At 25.6% G+C, this 22,749-nt stretch overlaps 1 protein-coding gene across 1 annotated transcript in view; it reads left to right on the top strand.

Annotated features, from left to right (window-relative positions):
• Positions 1-395: 395 nt before the first annotated feature.
• Positions 396-22,749, top strand: part of LOC114119161 (rho GTPase-activating protein 7-like) — a 100,949-nt gene continuing 78,595 nt past the window's right edge. The window contains 2 exon segments of the mRNA XM_050201753.1: positions 396-731; positions 17,606-17,756. The gene's annotated coding sequence lies outside the window, so the exon portion shown is untranslated.

Here is a 22,749-nt window from a genome sequence, read left to right as displayed (position 1 = left end):
ACGCGGAGACATTAAAACTATACTATACTGTACCTACCTAAACTAACCTAACCTATATTACTAATTTGTGAACGTGGAAGGTACCTGTACAAAATATTTTGGATTTGACAGAACAATCTAATTTATTGCGATAAAAATATAATAATATTATATATTAATACATCGATATCAATTGTTAATAACTAATAATTCATAATCATAATAACGTGATAGATTTAAACCGTCGTGCATCCGTAGCGATGAAGCCAGAGATCGCGCCAATTTTTCTTGGCCTCTATACCGCCTCGGATACCGCGCGGTTGTGGTATAATGAAGTGGGGATATCACCGGTGAGCGTTGTGTGCGCGTGTGTATACACACGTATAGGTACAGCAGACCGCGACCACGAGACTGGTTTCCCACTCGTCCGACTGTTGGTTAACCGAACGCCCGTCAGTTGTCCGTCGTGCGTGCCGCTCGAAGTGTAATACAGATCGCAGTATTTTTTTTTTTTTTACATAATTTTTGGGTTTATATTATTATACACGCTTTGTCGTGTACCGTGATTAACAGTGTTGTTGTTGTCTATAATTTTGTTCTTTTTTTTTTTTATATCAGAAATGTTCGTTTAAATTATTTTCCTTGCGTATGACGTGCGAAACTTATGTATGTAGCAGATTTCCACCGGACTCGTTTATCCATATACATAACATGAGACATCTATAAACTGCACGTTGGATGATACGATAACGGTAAGTCAATAGTATAATATTATCAGCTATTCGGAAGTAATATTATAAACCCTTTCATTTGTCGAACGGATCTGCCCGCATAGTATTTTCTTAATGGTTCTTCTAGAAAAAAAATGTTACTTATTATTAGACGACCCGTAGAACTCAATTCATAATAATTTATATAACTTAAAATAAACCATATTGTGTAGCTTAAACATTAAGTATCTATGAATAGTCAACTGTGATGCGTGTTTAGGGTTAAAATAATATAAAAATATAAGTCACAATTCAACTATATAATATTATAATATACCTACGTATCGCGTCATAATTTTATGTGTAATATGTAAATTTCGGTGTAATACAAGTTTGGTGCATGAACAGTATGTATAATATTTAATATTTAAAAAAATTAAAATTTATAATCTGATGACGCCGGCACATATTAGATGCACTATTTTTTTTTATTGCGATTATAATATATTATCCCAATGTCCTCGGATAATGGAATGGATTATTTGACATGGCTTGTGTGCACGCCGCACATATCGTCCTGTACTCCACCTTCCACTATGCGTTTTACTCGATTACTATAAAAATAGTTAGGTGTTAGGAACTTAAGTATTATATATTATTTTTCTTAAAGTTGTTATTCGAAAAAAAGAATTGATAAATCTTAGTCATAAAAAAAAAGACGAAAGCCTTCCGTAATAATACTATATTAATACACTTTAAAGATATTATTCACTGCGTGCAGTGTTAAGTGTTTATTAACTAAGCACTGTGTATACATGTAGTTTTATTTTACGTCGTGGTTGTTTTTAAGGATGTTAACAGCTGGATTATAAGATTTATAATTAATGAATGAGATTTTGTCCTGAACATTCTCAAGTCATTTACATAATAAATCGTTTTGTTGTTTAGTTTCATCATATTTTTCAGACACGTAGTCTTCAGAAATTTATTAAATAAATACGTACATTTTATTTATTTTATGAAATTGAATTACAATAGAAGTTGTAATATATGTATATTATATATATATTATATACTCATTAGATGTTTTAAAACTTTATCTCCTTTTTACCTATACTAATATACATGTTTTGAAAATTATATATTTGTTTATTAATTCAATGATACCTGTAGTTTTTAATTTCTATATACAAAAGTCTATTTAGTTTTCCTTTTTTATTTCATTTTAGAATATATTGTTTAATGTTCATGTTATTTAATCGAAATATTTGCAATTATAATAATATACCTATGGTCTTTCAAATTGCGTGTGATAAAATTTACGGGAATTCGGGAATGTATAATAACTCACCATTTTAGTATACTATACATTTTATCACCAGTTTTATCATATTCAATTTTTGACTTTTATAGTTTTGCTCGTTTTTAAAATACAAGTATACCTACATGTAAAAAATTATTAGTCCAAAACGTGAATTAACATAACAGAGTCGATAGTAATGTTGTAATCAAAACAAAAATTATTTATAAAAATCAAATATTAAATTAAATATTTGTCTACATTTTGAAGGAGTAAAAAAATAAAACAGTGTTATAGGCTCATAGCTGTCTAGTTAGGTACCTGGTAAATACCTACATAAAACCCGTGGGATAAAGTATTATTTACCCATGATACATCACTAAGCATAACATACAATATTGCCGTTTCACCCCTGCAGTGATCCAATCACAACAGTGACCTAAACGACGTGTGACTGTTTCATTTCTTTTCTTCTTTCCTTTGGTGGTATATTTTGGCGTTTCTCTTTGTTCTCATTCAAATATGCCAAACACATGGCCCATATTTAATGTCTTCTCTTGTCCATTACCCGCTGTGTCCTACCCCGATTTTTCTCACGTCTCAAATTATCTTCAGTCTCTCTGAACAGAATAAATCGTGAATTGCTGTAGTCATTATATTACGGAAAGTTAGCTGAGTTGTGTTTATATTTAAATTTTTAAGAAAATGTAAAATATTACTGTTTTTCATATTTATTTTCCATATAGATAGGTACAAGATAAATTATAAAATAAAATAGTGAATATAGGTACTTATAAGTTGTGTGACATGTTTATTGAAATTTCTATATTTAATTAAATGTAGATATTATTCGTCTAATTGTTTACTATTCTAGTAATCGGCGTGTATTGACGTAGTTTCTAATAGTGAAAATTGTAAACAAAAATACATTTTTTTTGTGTACAACATAAAAAATAACTATGTTGACATTTTATATTTTTATTGACTATCTTTTTTTATTTCTTAGAATTTTTTTAGGTCACCAATTTTCAGTTGTCTTATTGATTTTTTTAATATAGGACGTTGTACCCACATATTGTGTTGTCTCATCTTACTAACATAATAAATAATAGCACATTTGCATTTAACAAAATCCATTTTATGCTATTAGTTTTAATATAAGAGTCAATTTAAAATATTTTCAAACTTAAAGATAAAAATACTATCTAAGTCATCATGAAGGATTTTATTGATATTTTAATTTTTAAGTAAGTTATAGTTATGTAAAATATTAAAACTTTAAAATGCTGATTATTTGCTTTAAAAAAAAATATATCAATAAAAATCTACTTGATGCCCTAAATAATATTATTATCTTTAAGTTTTATAGTAGACTCTAATTAATATATTAAACCTAAAATTAATTCCTTCGTTAATTCCGCTGAACTTAAATTTGCTATTTTACGCTAGAAGACGAAGACATATATACGGGGATGACGTTTTCAAGATGTTAACATAATATAGTTAAAACCCCCTAAAAAAATGTAGGGAATAAATAAAGTACATTTGTAATTTATTAACAGATTAATTAAAAATATATTTTAAAATATTTAATATATTATATTGTATACCTAGTACTATTGTGTATAATTTATCGATTCATATGTACATTTTTTACTTACTTAACCTTTAAAAAACTAAAATACGATAATAATCAATATATATATTAAATTCCAGAATAATTAAAATATATTAAATGTTTGAAGTGGATATAAATTTATGGAGTGTTGTCTTTGTCTATTATCATATTATAGGTGCTAAACTGCTAAATCTCGTTTTTATTTTGATTTTAATAGTATGTGAGAGTCATAATGATTAGTGGCTTATTATCTCCTTGAACTTAGGTATTTTGTTTAATTTACTTATAGGCTATATTGAATCATACATGCATGAATTAAATATATTTAAAAAGTGTTTTTTGGTTCTTATGTCTTATAGATTATAATACATTTCTTAAATAAAATATAGTTTAAACTAGTAAAAAGGAAAAAAGTTTAACATAATATCTGATAACACTTTGGGTATAATACATACTGTTTATAAGTATCAATTGCAATCGGTGTGCAATATACTATGAAAGTCCGAATCAACCGAACCGTAAATGTCGGTTGATTATCAACTATCCCAATTTTAATGACTTATGTCCTATAAGCTCTTATAAATACTATATGAAGGAAATACTTATGTAAACTCTCTCAAATATGTCATAACTTCATCTATTCATTATAATTTAATGTCTATAATAATATAAACTTTAGCAGCGAGCAATAATTATAGGGTTAAGATAGGTACTTATATTAAAACAAATAATAATTAAATTAAAAAATATACATTTCATTTTGATTTTTATAATGATATGAATAAAAAAACTAAAAAAATCTAAAAAAAAAATAAATAAAATTTATTTTTATTTTATTTTTTTTGTTGTATGCCATTTCTAATTGTTAGTTTATTTAGAGATAAGGTATTTCTATTGTAGGGGAATTCACCACACTAATTACTCAATTGATTTTGAGTATGGCTAACACTGATTTATAATAGTGGTATGGGTTAATGATATTAAATCTAAAAAAAAAAATAATAGTAATCATGATTATATGTATGTATAAAGCAAATTGGTCAAAACTTGTCCTTTCTGACATTTATTTAACATTTTTCTAAATATAGTCATTGGTTTTTTTTCTTTACATTACAAAAACTGTTGTGAAAATTAAAAATGAAACTCTCACAAAAGGATTTATAGGAAAAAATAGGTGTATGCATTGTAAAACCACTACATTCCTTGCATCAAAGTGAACGATCTAATATTAATACAATACTGCACGTTTGAACCAAGGACAGTATCCTTATGCAGATTTTGAGGGCGCCGCCAATGTAAAAAAAAAAAAAATAAATAAATGATAAAAGACAGTTATAAAAATATTACATTTTGACTATATTGTCATATTTTACATTGTGCGTACAACTGTTAACATGTGTTTATACAATCTTGTTACCATTGAGAGAATCTCTTTTTTCTTGTCTTTTTTATGTTTATTATTCTTAATATCTATTATTTATTCATTTGCTTACATGTTACTTATTGTATGACTGCTGTATGTGAGACATTATAGCAGTAAAGCTAGTGTACACTATTTTTATTGATATTAAAAAAAATATATACATTTTCTCAATAACTGAAAATGAGCTTTAGATCACTGATATGTTTTTTATAAATATACATAATTATTAATTACCCTGTAGAAGTAAGTTAAGAAAAATATATTAACCACTTAATGTATATAATAGTAAGTCTATCTTGTTTTATTTAAGGTCTTGAAGGGGTTGTAAGGTTTTTGAATACCGCAAGTGAGAGTATTTGCACCACTGCTATAATAACTTATAAAAATATTGTATGCAATATTGTACTACCCATTACTTACTTATATGATTATTCAAATTTCATTTTTTTGATACCATAAATAATATATTCCTTTTAGGTTATATTTTAGTTTTACAGAAAGGAATTTTTTTTATGCTTTGTTATGCATATAAAAAATACAACTATAATCTTGATTGAAACTTTCCTAATATTTAATTATATTTCATTTACATTACCACTAAAAATATGATTGTTTACTGTTGTTCTGATTAAAAATTGCGTGTTTATACTGCTTACGATTAATAATTAAATATACTACTTATATATAGTTATATAATTTATCTATTATAGGTAGGTATTATTTTTTTTTGTAAGACATACCTATAACTATAAAAGGTGACAATATTTTAGTATTTTACATTTTTGTCATTATGAAATATAGCACAAATTCTTATGTAATAAGTGTTTTTTTTTATATAAGCTATCGATGTCTATACGACTTAATGCGATAAAATGTGGAATAAACTTTTAAACTGGCTGAACCAGCTACGGTAGGTACGCTGCATAATATTGGCAACACATACATATTATGTTATATTTATGTTACAGTAAATATAGTGTTAACCCATTCATCGCAAGCAACGTAATTCATTTAAGTAATTTATTTTTGCTTTTAATCGTACAGGACATTTGTTTTTTTCCTAAATCGTGAATCCTCGTCTATAAGTTATTAGTCATTACTCACCTCGAGTGCTTTAGAAACGGAAGTTGGAAAGCAGGGAAACTGTGTTGTGGTTGTGTACTTATGTGGCCGCGTGGGTACATAATTAAAAAACTTTATGAAACACCGGGTAATAACGTAATTTCTATCCCAACTATGATGTACACGATGTATCATGTATACCTCTGTGCACGTACCTATACCTATAATAAGAACTCGGTTAGTTTCGTTTCCTGTTGTCGTTTTTAGAAATAGGGTTATGCGCCTAATATTATGTATATATCGTATATATTATACAAAATACAAATTACAATCACCGAAAATAATATACAGCGGCACAATACGCTTCGCGTTGGCCCGGTGTCGGACACGTGCGCGCGCGCGTATAGCATAATAATACTATTATATAGAAGGAAGAGAAAGATAAAAGAGTAGCGGAGAGCCAAGAGGAGAGTTGATGGAAGAGAAATGTACGAGGAAATACACGTGCCCGTCGTCTGTTGTGTTGATCGGCGGTAATAGTGACGGCGGCGACATTGTCGGCAAGTGGGAGTCAGCCGGCCGGCAGATGTGTCTAAAGAATATTATTTAGGAACGCTATAAAAAAAGAAAAAGTCCCGCCAAAATGTTAATGTTTGTGTAACATTGGTGGTGGTGAGTTGGTCGTAGTGACTAGTGGTGGTGTGTTAGATAAAATGTTTTTAATGATTATTTAATTTTTCGAACCCGGTCGGCCGTGAAATCGAGTCTTTTTGAAAAAAAAATATTATGTCTTGAACGATGAACTATTTATCATAAAATATGTATAGTAACATAATACGCATATATAATTATGTCACAGTCACGTATGTCTGTTAGTTGATTTAATTAATAATTAAAATTTAAAACGTTTTATTTACTTTTCACTTTTTTTGTTTTTCTATTTTATTACGATTGTTACTGTAATTCAAATATTTATTTACCTATCAGAACACCATGATGATATTATTAAATTAATACGAAAATAATAAACAGTAAATATAATTGCTAAACGGTATATTAATACATAATATGATTTTTAAGCTCCAGCTTTTATAATATTTTACATATTATGATATGTTTATAACTATTTTAAATAAGAATTGTATTCTTTTTATTTTACTTTTCAATTTCTGTTTTTCTATAGAATGTGTAATTAAAGCCGGCTTTACAATTAAACATGTATAATTTATTATTTATGTATAAATGTATGGTATAAATTTAAAGTGATGATTACTAGACAGTATGCCGCTACACTGTAAACCTATAAGGCTATCAAGAAATAGTATCGATGAAGTAAAGACTAATCAGTAATGACTAATAATATCATACTTGCCAATTATATACCTTTAAAACACGTATAAATTGTCTAACGTCCATTTTATATTCTATTGAATATTAAAATTTATATTTTTTTATGATATGTTATAGACATTTAGTATAGGTAACTAATAAAGTAATAATATTGTTATACATCGTGATGTTTTTGGTATTTTTTTGGATTCCCAAATCCTACCTATTTCAATTTCATAACAATGTCATATAAATATAATAAATTCTAATATCTAAGCAATGGTCGTAGAAGAATATGATACTGTATATTCTTACAAGGAATCATGATTAATTTTAATATAGGTGACTTTTTACATCTTATTTTGACGATCACAATGCGAAATATTTTGAAAACGGGCATCATGTTTTGTTAGGCTATAGACTACAGTTAATTAAGATTCTTAATTTGTGCGAAAACACAATATTAAAAAACATATATCGTTTTCAAACAATGTCTTGAAAACTATTTATTAGTTATATATTCAGTTTTAGATTACTGCAGTTCATAGTCATTTTCGGTTGAACTATTTTTGAGTTAGTATATGCGGAGTGATTGATCTGTATCATTCATATCTGAGTGCGGATATTATTATTATTATTATTTTGTACACTTATTGTGCGGTCCGAATTTGACGAAATTTCATGAAAATAAGTATTGAGTGAGCCCCACTATCATCTCAATTGAGATATATTATCCGTCCTGTCGAATCTGTTAGCTGACTACTCATAAAGATATATAATAGGTAGCACATCAGTCACTGAGTCAGTTACTTTCATTACATTATACGCAGATTTCCTGCTAGGAACTGCTAAGATTCTAAATACTTCTATCATCTATGACACTTGTATTTTATTATACTATTGTGGCCGACAACGGTGTTTGAGGTATAATTGGACTTTTTGTGAATTTAGCAGGTTGAAAGATAAAATTAATAAATGTAGTAAGGGTTTTAATATTTTGATAACGGCTCAAGTATGATTTATATTATGTATATTATTTAATAAAATATACTTTGATTAAGTAGTACTAAATACTAATTGAGATATTTCATTTATTTTTTTACAAACTTTAACTACAAGACACTCGTAATACAAATTTGGTATTAGTGTCGTTCACTCTTACTGTGTTTCAACATTAATAACTTAAAAGGATTATAGATTATATAAAATGTATTTAATAAAAAATATATAATATATATATCAAGTATAATAATTGTATAAAAACAATAATTTTTCTGTGTAAATAATTGTATAGGAATTTTTTATTTATTTCCAACTAGTCTTTACATGCTTTGCCTATAGTCGTGTGTAGATGTGTTACGTGTGGTTGGTGTTGTTGAGTTTTTTTAGTCGTTAAATATAAAAATTATTTAAGTAAATCGTAAAATTGTTAGAGCATGGAACAATAATGCGATTTCAAGAGAATGAAATATAAATACTGATAAACGATATTGAAGTTAAATGTTATTACGTAATTTCCATAATCAATATACCTAATATCATATCTCATCTATACATGAATAACTGATCTGTTTGAAATATAGTATGAACATCATGTATATACGTTATTTCGATATAGTTCACTGCACGCCTATAACCTTCTGTTTATAAGAATAATAATAATAATACTATGTCGTGGACTAAAATATTATAATCATTATTTGTTGTACATTGGTACATATATATTTTGTATTATCATGCCCAATGTTTGACAACTGTCATTTGTCATAAATTCAAAGAAACATAGGTTAATTCTAGTTTTTATATTTATTAAGACTTTATCTACAGTCTATATTTTGTTCATATTAAAAAATGCTTGATTTTAAAAAGTTTTTAAATTTATGATCCTTCGTTGCTATAAGTGAATATTTCATTTTTTTTTTATCTGGTATTAAACTACTTTTATTAGATAAAACATGTCTTTATTTAGTTATAACTTAAAAGAATGCTCGCAAATACATATTGTCACTGTCTTAATAACGTAGTACAATTTGTGTTCAGCAGTAATAATTGTATAGTGTTAGCTTTAATATAAGAGTAAAATCTGTGTCTTCATGATACATATATTTTTAAATATTTAAATTTTGAACAATTTATAAGTACCTATGTAAAATGTTAAAATTTAATAATCATCATAACTCTCTTAAAAATTAAGTTTTGCAATAAAACCTTTACCTACGAAAGAATACAGGTTATTTTTATCTTTAAATTAAATAATAGGTTAATATATTATTTTATTAAAGCTAATACCACAAAATTGGATTCACAAATTTCTCATGCTATCCATACTTATATATGACGAATACAACACTCCATTTAGAAATGTTTTATTATCGGGTACCCAGTGGGCGTCAAACTAAATATTTAAGTAATTGTGTAAAGATGAATAAACTATCAAGAGCACCTAAATCTGTACATATTAAAAAAAAAAAAACGATATGCAATGACGGTGAATATTGTTTTTGGTTGAAACTATTTGCGTTATGCGTAGAATGGCTGGTGGTCCATAGCCGCTTATTGAATCCGATTACGATTATGGAAATCAGATGCGTTGAATAAAACCAGTTCGGTACAATATAATATGTTTACTTCCATGAAATATTATTGGAATTTGTTTGATATCTGTATAACACCCTAAGTAACCATCACTCGGACATTATGTCGGACTTCTATTTGAACGGTATACATTAAGAAATGTCGTTTTAAATAATAATACTGGGTGTGGTGAACTACTACTTCAAGATATAACAACACCATTGTAACTATTGTAAAAATTCTTTTTCACTTGAGGTAAAGTTGATTCGTATTTTTTTTATAAAACAATAATATCATACATATTTAAAGTTTAAAAACTCATTAGTTTATTACAAGTATAATAGATTATGCAAAAAAGAGTAATAAAGTATTGCACTTTACACAATCCTTTATTAATACTTATATTGTTCTATATATTGAGAGATTTTAATTTAATTTAATAATATTTAGGTACTAATTCTAATATATTTAAATACATTTTATACACTATATTTTTACGAACGCTTCATTTGTTGAAATGGATATCGAATTTACTATATACTATACCTATTAAATTATAATTCATTTTCTTTCATATTATACCTATAGTTATAAAAGTTTTAAATATGTAGTTAGTTATTTTTATGACATAGTTTTAAAATGATATATATATATATATATATATTAAGCTATACAATAATATACCTGCAGTATACGCATTAAAATCTAGATTTATCCAGTTGATTGTATGTTAAGATAATGTATGTATAATATATATGTACAATAGGTTTAATAGGTAGGTATACAATATTATTATATTAGGTGTATTTTATGTGTGGTATCATAAATAGTTAGACTAAACGGTTTAGTTAAAAAACATAAAATTAAATGCAGGCACCAATAATCTGTACTCATTAAAATACATCGTGTAAATATGTAATGTAGTAATTAGTGAAGCACAGAGATATTATAAGACGTTTAATATTTTGTTCGTTTTACATTTTTACAGTAGATAAATGAATAAAATACAATATTAAACACACAGTTTTATAATATAAGTGTGCGATGTTGTTAATTTTTAGTAGGTTTTGTCTAGATAAGATAATTAGTGATTACTGATTACCTATACATATTGAAAACATGTTCTTAACAACTGCAGTAGTCTGTTGGCACTCTTGACTCAAGGTGATTTAATGATTTTGTACATAATTACTATAATTTATTTATACAGCTAATATAGATTGTAAATTGAATTTCTCAAGTATACAATATATTATATATTAAATTTATTTTTATTTTTCTGTAGTAAAATTTTTAATGAATTGTACACATATTATAATATATATTATATATTTGTATATATAATATATTGTCACTAGGTATATACATACAACGGTACGCGTGTCCATTTGAAGGTATATCACAGTATAAGTTTAATAGTTATCTGCACTCCGCAGTGTTACATAAAAATATTCCCAATTATTTTACGACATTAAAGTAGGTACGATTTTTTTCGTACTAAATGAACTGTGATAGTGGTTTCATGTGTCGGTATCGGTTTAGGGTGTCATGACCTCTTAACCAAAAACCATATTATTATACATAGGTATATAATATATAGGTACTATATATTATTATATATATACCTATATTTTTTTTTTTTTTGGTAACAAGAATTCCAACGTATGAAATGTGAGATGGTTTGCAGCTCACAATAAAAGCTACAATTTATCTGCCCATTAATCACGAGTCCGAGAAATAAGGATTGAAAAAAGAGCATATATATGTAACTGTCATACGGACTAAAAGTTATATTGTTTTCGTTTGGCGGAAGGTGTGGCTGTTCTTTTATTGTATTGAAAAGGTGAAAAAGAAGTATGCATCAAGCTAGATAAAACGTGACTAAGCGATTTGCAACACTTATGCAATTATTGTATAGGCACCATGTTATTATAGACCGACTTATTATATATTGTATATAAATATATAATACGTAGGTATATAGTGTATATAAATACGTCGTGAATATAGTCTGAACGGTCGTCGGATGTCGTATTTTCCTTTGAAATAAAAATTGTAAATAAAACAAGTTTACTCCGATCGAAGTATTCATAATATATATTATACACATAATAATAATATTATATATAGTGAACAAATTGGTTAGTTATGTGATGTATAACTGCAGTAGTAGTATAGATAGTGATACCGCGATTGTTAAATGCGATTATGCACAATAAATTCGTCTAATTATTTGTAATATAGGTAATAAATATTAAATATACGCTACACAGTTTTACAAAAGAAAAAAAATCATACTACACTCAAATGTTTCAAAAAAAAGAAAAAAAATGGAATTTAGTTAGTATTATAGGTACATTATATAATATATATTATATATTTATACAATGTTTATAATAAAATACTTGTATTATAATAATAAATATTTGATATTAGGTCGCTTTTAATGTTTACTTGTATTTTATCCGTAATATTCGGTTTGTTGTTCTGTGAAAATATTGTTTACCTAAACGTGTACCTAATTATTGTTATGTATGCTCTTTAAGACGACATCGTGTATCGTGTACGTTATTTAATGAGCATTTCGGAAGAGATTACAATGTAAATTGTTGTCCCCGAACTCCGCTGTGCATTTTTTTTGCACCGTTCACGTGGGTCTATTTAAGGCGATGTATTATTTACTATACGTATGATAGATATGGATAATATAAACCAGTGGCAGTGGTTTTTGGGTGGTTCCTTAAATTCTCTCGTTATAATATTATGTATATTGTATATGCGGCAAACACGTATTCGATACGTGTTACAAATATCATACCTACTCATATATTACATAATATTCTAGAGAAGCACTTGCTCGGAAGAATACAATACCGTATAAAATATATGGGTCTATCGTTTGTGTATACTTCTATATGATATAAGTCTGTATAGGTATCTTTCGTTCACCGCTATTGATAATATCGTCAGACGTGTTCTTGAAACGTATTATTGAAGTCGTATATTGTGTTTATATAAGTATGAACACACCATATCCGATTAACTTACCCACCCACTAAAAATACGGAAAAGTCTACTGTTGTCAGGCACGTACACAAAAAAAAATTCGGGGGGGGGGGGTTTCATAAAAAAATTTGCAATAATCAATATTTATCGATGAATGATGATATAAATAAACTACCCAACTATTAATTTTCAGGGGGGGTGAACCCCAAAAACCCCCCTTCTATACGTGCCTGACTTGTAGTCCGTCTTCGGCGTCGGTAGTATGTTATATTACTATAGTCTCTATAGTCTAAATAATAATTTATTATAAATACTATTATCTATAATCAATGTTATACCTATATTTTTACATGTGTACCTATGCATAGAAGTGTGCTAAAAAAAAACTATATGTATTCTGACAAAAAAAAAAAACAGATTGTAAATGTAAAAAAAAAAATATATGTATACCGGCAGTAGTGTATGTTACAGTTTATTTTGGGGGTGGCTTGAAAAAAAAATGTAAATAATTAAATTGAACTCTGTGTGGTTTTTATTTTAATTATACATTGTATTAATTTTTTTACAAGTTTGTACGATTATAGTAGGAATTTAAATAGTTAAATATTTATCTTTTTTAAAACTATAAATGTATGTTCATTTTTAGTTTTAATGTTTTGGCAAGTTCGTCTATCTAAAATGTTGATATTTAATTCTTTGCTCATTCAATTGAAGGTTAAGGAATAATAAAACAGTTAAGTTATAGTTTTTTTCTTTTATATTATATTCTTTATTCTTATTATTGTTGTATTATACATGGTATAGTTATACCAAAAAGTCTTTTTTTTTATAGTAAATTTGTAAATTTTTCGGAAAATTGACGAATTTTTGAATTTGAATTAAATTTATTGCAATATAAGTTTAAAATAATACCATTATGAGCAATACTCGATATTTTGTTTTTTTTTTTTTTTGAAAATTATATTTCTATTTCTATTTTTTTTTCTATTTTTCATATAAATTTTATAAAATAATATTAAAAGGACGCTATACCCGCATGTGTTGTCTCTGTAACTATGTTACACATGTAACATAGTTAAAAACTGTTGAGCGCGGGATGACTTTACTCCCTCGATATTTATATCAAAATTACCAAAATTATAAATCGCATTGGGAAGAACTTTACCTGTGTCGTAGCGTTTTAATTTTTTTTGATAGTAGTAACCAATAATTTTTAATAATTAAATGAAAAAAAAACTTAAAGTTCTTAAACTGATAACTTTAATTGTATTTGTGTTATTAAAAAAATGAAAACGCTACGACACAGGTAAAGTTCTTCTCAATGCGATTTATAATTTTGGTAATGTTGATATACCTAAATATCGAGGGAGTAAAATCTTCCGCGCAAAATAGTTTTTTACTATGTTACGCATGTATAATGCAGAGACAACACACGCGGGTATAGCGTCCTCTTAAGTATAGTCATGAATTTCATTAAGCTACTGTATACTTGTAATATGACGTCATGAAATATTATGACGATAATATTATCATGGCTAATATTTAATTGCAGATTATATGGGTAATATTATATATGATATAAACATGTTTTATTTCTTAAATAGCCTTGAATGATGTATCATCTGTACGATCATCTGTCGACACTGACGAATATTCTTTAGTTTCTTCGAGCCTATTAAATAAGAAAACACAGTCGTGCAGAATGTTTGAGACCAATAGTCTCGTGTTTTTTTTTCCATTTATTGTTTTTGTGGGAGAGATAATGAAGGAAATAATGCTAGAGTGACTAAAAATAAAAACCACTTAGTATAGTATAATATGTACAAACGATGTTTTACCATTGTTGATTACGTTTTCACGTTTGAAATGTAGAAGACCTTGACACCTTGTATTGTAATGATAATAATAATTCTAGTTGGTCAAAGCAAAATAAAGTCGCATAACTCACAAGAAACATAAACAAAGAACTAAAGGATAAAATATTGGGTGATTTTTTTTGATTTAAGATACTATTATACATTATAGTAGATCAATTTTTGGTACTTGTGCGTTATCGTGACTACCACATATTATGGGTTATAACGACGCCGTGTCCCATTCTAATTTTGCATTTTGCAAGTGAATTCTATTTCTAATTATATTAGAGATAATTAGGGCCTAGAGGCCAGCGTTGCCACTCGCGAGCTGCGTTCGTAAGTGACATTCAAAACGAAAATATCTTTCGATTTTCTATGAAACATCACCTAAGGGCTAAGATAGGTCACAGGGTAAAAAAAAACGATGTCCATAATTTTGCTTACAACATTATCAATAAATATATTGACATATGAAAAATAATTCTTGTGAAATTGTTTAAGTTATTCCTTAAAATGTAAGTCATTATAGTAATGGAAATCGTGTTTTAAAGAAATAAAGAAAATCTACTAAGGAAATGAGATTTAAAAAAAAAACATTTTTCTTAGTACTCGTATAAAGAGATATAGTAATATTATATAATGTTTACACACACAATACTGCAGTATGTAAATGCGCGACAAATAAAAATTGATTAGTAAAGGAAGGGCATCTTAATATACATGTGTATATGATGAATATTATGAAAAGTACATGGGAACCAAAATGGTATAATTATTAATAATTAACAAAGAATGCTTACGGCGGAGTGGACCAAAAGTTCATTGACCATTGACAATATTCATCATATAGAACTCACGCGACTGTATAGTGGCGGTGATGACAACGCGATCTCATGCATTATTATTGTTATTTTACGACTTCTGTATATATATAATATTTTTACACGAACACACTCACACACACACACACACACACATATATATATATATATATATATATATATATATAACACATTAAGATAGAGCATTGCATGATAGTGTATGTATATATATAGGTTGTAGATATTTATACTATATATAATATATTATATACAATAATGTACTTGACAATCGTGTTGGAGCACATTATTTTACTGCATGCCACGTGACAACTCGCTGCAGACGAGATGTTAAAAAAATATTTTTTGTAATTTCGTAAGTCGCTTATAATTTAATTTAATTTTTTGTTAACTACTTATATCTTAAACACCTGCAGTGGTTAAAGAATTTTCTATAATTTTGAACCAATTTAAAATTGCTTTTAGAAGGAAGTATTTGTGGATATATGATCGTGATATATACATATTTTCTTAGACTTTTATTGGTTTAATCTAGGTTTAATTTAAAGTTTAATATAGGTTTAATCTGAATAACTCTGAATTGAATTTGATTGACAGCTTTTTGCTATATTCAGCTCTTTATAAATTATCACGTTATCATAGGAAAAATGTATTTATTTTTAATAATTCCGTATCATATATTTATATATATTGATTATAATGAAGTCAATTAACGATATTTTTGAACATCAAACATGAAGACAAAAGTTTACAGTTTATTGTTAAAAAAATACTAACTACTGATCAGTAGTGAGTAAATTATTTTAATTTTATTATGATTTTTGAAACCTATATCATAATATTATAATATATACATTTAAAATTACGTATTAATTTAAAATAGGTGTACCTATTGTGATATATTTTTTATATTTATAGATATATGACTGATACTTATTAGCTATAATTGTTTTTTAATTTATTTAAAATATAAAAATGCACATATATTATTACTTAATTGTATTACTCTTATAGAAATGTATTATAATATGTAACCTACTGTAATACAATTAGTATATAGGTACCTAGGTACCTATATATGAATTTAAAGTAAAAAATAATATTTTATTTACAAGAATAAATACATCTACGTTATTTATAAAATTATTACAAAATAATGTTGATTCAATCAATTTAAAAATTGTTTATGTAATTATGTAATAAGAAACACATTGGTAATGAATAGTAAACTATGTTAATACTAAAATATTTCAAATATTTATACATTTTTTCATCGATTTTTATATTTAACTAATTCAATGAATAGCGTGAATTCATTTTTACTAAAACTCAAATTGGTTATAGATATTAGAATAATTGATATAATTACTGTATTAATATTGAAACAGTGCCTGATTGCTGCAGGTTGTTTTAACAATACAGAAAGATAAACAAATTAATTCGTTAAAAACTGATAATAATCCGCGAATGAATAGTAGATGGATATCTACTTAGCATTTGATTCATAACTCAACAAGGAATGAACTGATATACTTAAATTATATTATATTTTAATTCATGAATTTTATTTCCCATTGGTAGTACTACTATAATAACATAAAATCATTTTAAATATGTTTCTAAAAATTTATATTAATAGAGTATAATTTATAATATCAACATGAATTATCAAAAATAAATAAATTATTTCCTATAATCATAGCACACGGTATCCTAACAGTTTATGTATAAAAATAATTATTATTTAATTAGCCTATATATAAGTACCATATAAGTATTCTTTATAAACGAATTCGTAAATATTTGAAATCTACATAACATTTGTAAATATTCGATTGTAAGTAGTAATATCTACCTTCATCAAAATAATTTATACAAGTGTATTAATAATAATATATTTTTTTTTTAGAACGAATATCATTGACGTTATCGAAATGCTGTCACGGCCGGCTGGGTTGCAAAATTGTTTGCATTTAGATGACAAATCTAGAAGCGCAGAACGAATAGCATATTAATATTATAATTATAGTTATTATTATATTATAATTGAAAATATTTTGGTAAGTGTTTAATATATTAGTTTTACTTTCTTAAATTTTCATTCGATTTTATCTTTACTTAGCTCACATTAAAACCAGCTACTTATATGTACCCATGTAGGTATAGTGTGTATGGTGAAATAATAATTATTTATTTATTTATTAATACGGACAAAATGACAAATTCATAATATATTTGTATAAATAACAATAATATAATATAATTTAAGATCAATAGACTAATACATAGTGCAATAATAATAATACAGACAATATTTTTTTTTAATAATTTACTATTTCCAGAAGACATTAAAATATTAATTAGGTCGTTTGACGTATATTTTTTAGAAAAATGAGGAATATAAAATAAATGATTGTTACGAGTGTATTGGTTATCAACTTTGAAATTTAATTGACTTTATAAAAATGAATCATCAACCTCATTATTCAGCAATTTAGATAGAAAGGTGTTATATGATAAAGTTCTACATATTTTTAAAGTTTCTAAGTTTAATAATTTTAAAGTGTTTTCGCAATAAATATTAGAAGTTCTTAGAATATTGTATTTATGAAATATAAATCTGAGGACTTTACTTTGCACTTTTTCAAGTTGATCATTATGTCCTGATTGTTTTGGTCCCATAAAATTAATGGAACGTATTCTAATAACTAATAAGGAATGGACTAGTGATGAGGTATAATGACATTTGAGAGCAAGTGCATCATGAAAATCGGAACAGGTACATTAATATTTAATACTATAAATAGGTATTAGGTAGGTTTACACAAATTGATGACTTCTGATGTTTGATGAATCATATTGATGTGTAACTTTATAATATGGTATCTACTATATCATAAGAGGACTGTGTGAAATAAATCAATATCTCGATGATAAGTACAATATACAAAATAAATACTGAAAAGTGAAAATATCTAATAATTTGTTGTATTATTTCATTCATCGCTTAGTTTTCGGTTATTTTTTGATAGGTATTTAATTTATTATTATTAGTTTATTTCTTGTTTTCTTTGTTTAATAATAGGTATTATATTGATAACAATTATAACCTTAATTTTATAGCTTATTGCTATCAATGCTATCTATATCGTGACATTATGCATATAGTATTCTGAAGCATAGAAAATTTTCTATTCATATCCACTTCTATTCCAAATAATCTGAGAATGAAATCTTTTAAAGTTTTTAAATGTTATAGCTTAATTTGATAATTTGAAACATTATTCATGCATTCAAATAAAGTATATCAATTTTCAACATACATTTTTAATATAATTTATTTTATTTTTACATCAGTGTATATTTTAAATTTCCATGTTTGGGTTAAAACATTTTATTTCTTGCAGGTTGTAATTGAAAAAAATTGACGTCTAAAATTATTATTTTTATTGTTATATTTAAAGCTAAATAAGCTAATTTACATAGACATGTTGTGTTATTTTTAGTAAAAGTACTACTTTAATATTTAAAAAATTTCTATTAAAACATAATTTATTAACATAATTGTTTATTTAAGCCAAACACTTTTAGTTATAATTCTAGTTCTTTTATCCCAAAGTATTTTTTAAACAATTTATATTATTAAACATTACTATTGTAACGTTAAGTCTGAAATAGATAGATTAGGTATATATATTGATATTTCAAGCTTTAAACCAGTTGAAACCTATGAGTAATTTATTAAACAATTTATTACCTAATACAAATATTCTATAGATTTTAATTATTTGTATAAATATTTGTCATTTACTTTTAAAATAAATAAATTAATCCTAAGAGTATTATTCGATATCGTATAATATAGGTAAATTATAATATTTTATTAGATTAGATCGAGTAACTTCTCTAACCTTGCCTTGTGTCTGATTGAACGTTGAAAAAATGTTACTTATCTTTTAACTATAGCCAACTCAACAGCAATTATAAACTATAATATAATAATAATACATAAGCACGATATATATCCTAAGTTATACTTTTAGAGAAGGGGTTAATGATTCAAAAAATTAAATAAATGTTAGTTAACTTAAAGGTAATGTAGGTATTTTTAAAATACTATTGTTAAATAAAAATTACCATTACGGTATTTTTCGGTATTTAGTTTTATGATCTTCTTTATACAAACCTAATATTAATTTATTTATTTAGTCCAATTTTTTTCATTATTTTCCATTCATTTTTTAACTATTATTATCACAGAATAATAATAATAATAATCACTGATTATTTTGTGTTATAATGATGAACATTTATTTGTATGATTCAGTCAGATATTATATTATAAACAATTTAATTTATGTAAAACCTCAAAAATGCTTTGAAAATATTATATAAATTATCATTAATGGTATAATTCTGATTTATATTTGAACGTTTAAAACATGCGAGGGGTCATTAATTATTTCCATAGAAGTTAATCTATTATTAAGGGTTTTAAATTTTTAATACTTAATAATATACAACGCATCATGATAAACTTTGAACCTTCTCATTTTGAATATGAGCATATGTGTTTTGTAATAAACAAAAATATGTCTCGTTTCCATGTAAACATTTAATTTCATATAGTAAAAACACCAATCATGGCTTTAATTTTTTTTAAATATAATTATTCTACATGCATGTGTCATAACAATTTTTGTATACCACATTGTAAAAAAAACTTATATGCTATTACCCATGTAGGCAGTTTACGTACCTATGTTATAAAATTTGAAAGTGCACACTTTAATCTTAAATTGCCTATATATAATAATCAATGAACCTAATTTTGTTCAGAGTATTCATTTGGTGTGCTATATTATATCCTATATATTTATTTATTAAAATGTACTAAAAAATAATTTTATTATCTTTCATAAGCATCGTATGTATATATAACACAATAATACTATAATTTATAAGGTATGTGGACTACCCATGTACTCTCCGACATTTGCCTTGAAGGCTCAATAGCACTACTGAGTGCGGCTTATAAAATTGAAGAAGATAAAGTTTAGGTTAAAAAAAATACAATTATTATTATAAAATATTTAGGTGTATCGTGAGCTGTCTAAATTACATTAATGATTATTACATGCTATATAGGTAAATACTTACAGTCCTTTTGTGCAGCCAGTAATTTTGCTTTGAGGCATATGTATTTACCTATACATAGAGTTGACATAAAAAAAATCCCTTTTGTTCTAATTCATCACATGCATCCATCCATCAATATTTCTCTACTACCATACAGCTGTCTGATTTCCATTATCGTTTTACATAAATTAAAAATGAAAACAATATACCTTCCATGATAGAATCATGCTGTGGAGATTCATACAATATTAAACGTTTAATTTTCAAAAAGTATAAATAGACATATTTGAAAGGTTCTATATACTTGGGTTTGTAATGTTTTATATTACGTAGTACACGTACATTATGTTTTTTATAGAAATTATGTATATTATGATTAAATGTAATATTCAAAAAATAATCAGAATTTCCATTCGAAACATTTTATCAATAATTATAATATTACCTATATGTTGTGTACTTCGGACTGGTATTTATATCAAACGCGCGAGCGAATACGTGTGTATGCAAATGATTGGAATATTATAGTCGTGTAAGTCATTAGTATATTGTTCTAAAATTTGTTGTTATACTATGCGATCGGGATTGCTTTCTATCACCGTGTGTGTTTATCTCGAATATAATATACGTAATTGTTTTAATTTTTAGATTCGTAATAACTTTTTATGTACTATTCGATTTACACACTGTTCTGAGTTAGTTAGTGCATATTTTGGTTTCATTTTCTCGTGTGTATCAAATATCAATATAACATTATGTTACGTTAAAAATTTGTTGCTGTATTTGATATTTATATATGCTTATTGAATTATGTATTTTTATTGTTATTATTATAACATGATTTGTTTTTAAATTATATTATTATTGTTACTTAGTAGATAGTCGATAGATATATATTTGAATATTTCGTTAACTATTGGCAATTTAAAGTGTATGGACGTTCATGAACTGCTTCCAATAAATATAAGTTGTTAAGTTTTTTTTATACATTAAATCTATATGTGCATTGTAGTAGTTATTTCTAAATTATTAGTAAATAATTTTAATTTTATTTATATTGTAGTATATTCTTTTATATAATTTATCATTATTTAAAATATATTTCCATATTATCATAGCTGCGACGAATTGACCTTTTCGAAATTATAGATTTTCTTAATTTATAGATGATAAATTAATACATCTTTGTTATATACATCGCATAATATTTGTATACCTATTATCTTTGACTTGATAAATCATGTTAACTTTTTAAAAAATATTATTACCTAGTGAACGTTTTTTTATTGATATTCAAGGAACATAAATTATGATAAGTTTCGTGCACATAGATAAACTAGATTATTTTCAAATTAATTTTTTTTTTCGATAAATATTAGTCGAATGCTAAATACAATGTGCTGTAGGTATACCATTTTTTAATTATCTAAATAAGTTTCATTTTAAACTGATTTTGAGTGAATTATGTGTTTTTTAAATGTATATATATTTTTAGTAAGTTTATATTATAATCAAAATATCATTACATATTTGCAGTATATTATTATTATGATAGTCTAAAATTATTAAAAAAAAAATTTCCTGAATAAAATTAATTAAAATAGTATATTATTAGCTTGATTATGATGTGCGTGAATCTGCATCAATTCATTTTTATAAAGTATTAAAATATAATACTATATAATTAGGTAATATTAGTATTATCTATAGATTTATTTAGCTATTCCTTGAACATAATAGTTTTTAACAATACATTTTACAAAGTCTGTATATGATAAGTTATTTTCACGTTGTTTAAGAAGTAATATAATCATGATTCATGACTGCGAAAGACTACACAGATTCACAAGGTTTTTTTTTATCTATTAAGAATTGCAAAATTGCAAAATTTGTTGATGATAACTACCCAACGCA

Source organism: Aphis gossypii, chromosome 1, assembly GCF_020184175.1.
Source record: "Aphis gossypii isolate Hap1 chromosome 1, ASM2018417v2, whole genome shotgun sequence".
Classification (NCBI taxonomy): domain Eukaryota; kingdom Metazoa; phylum Arthropoda; class Insecta; order Hemiptera; family Aphididae; genus Aphis; species Aphis gossypii.
This window is presented reverse-complemented; position numbering and strand designations above follow the sequence as displayed.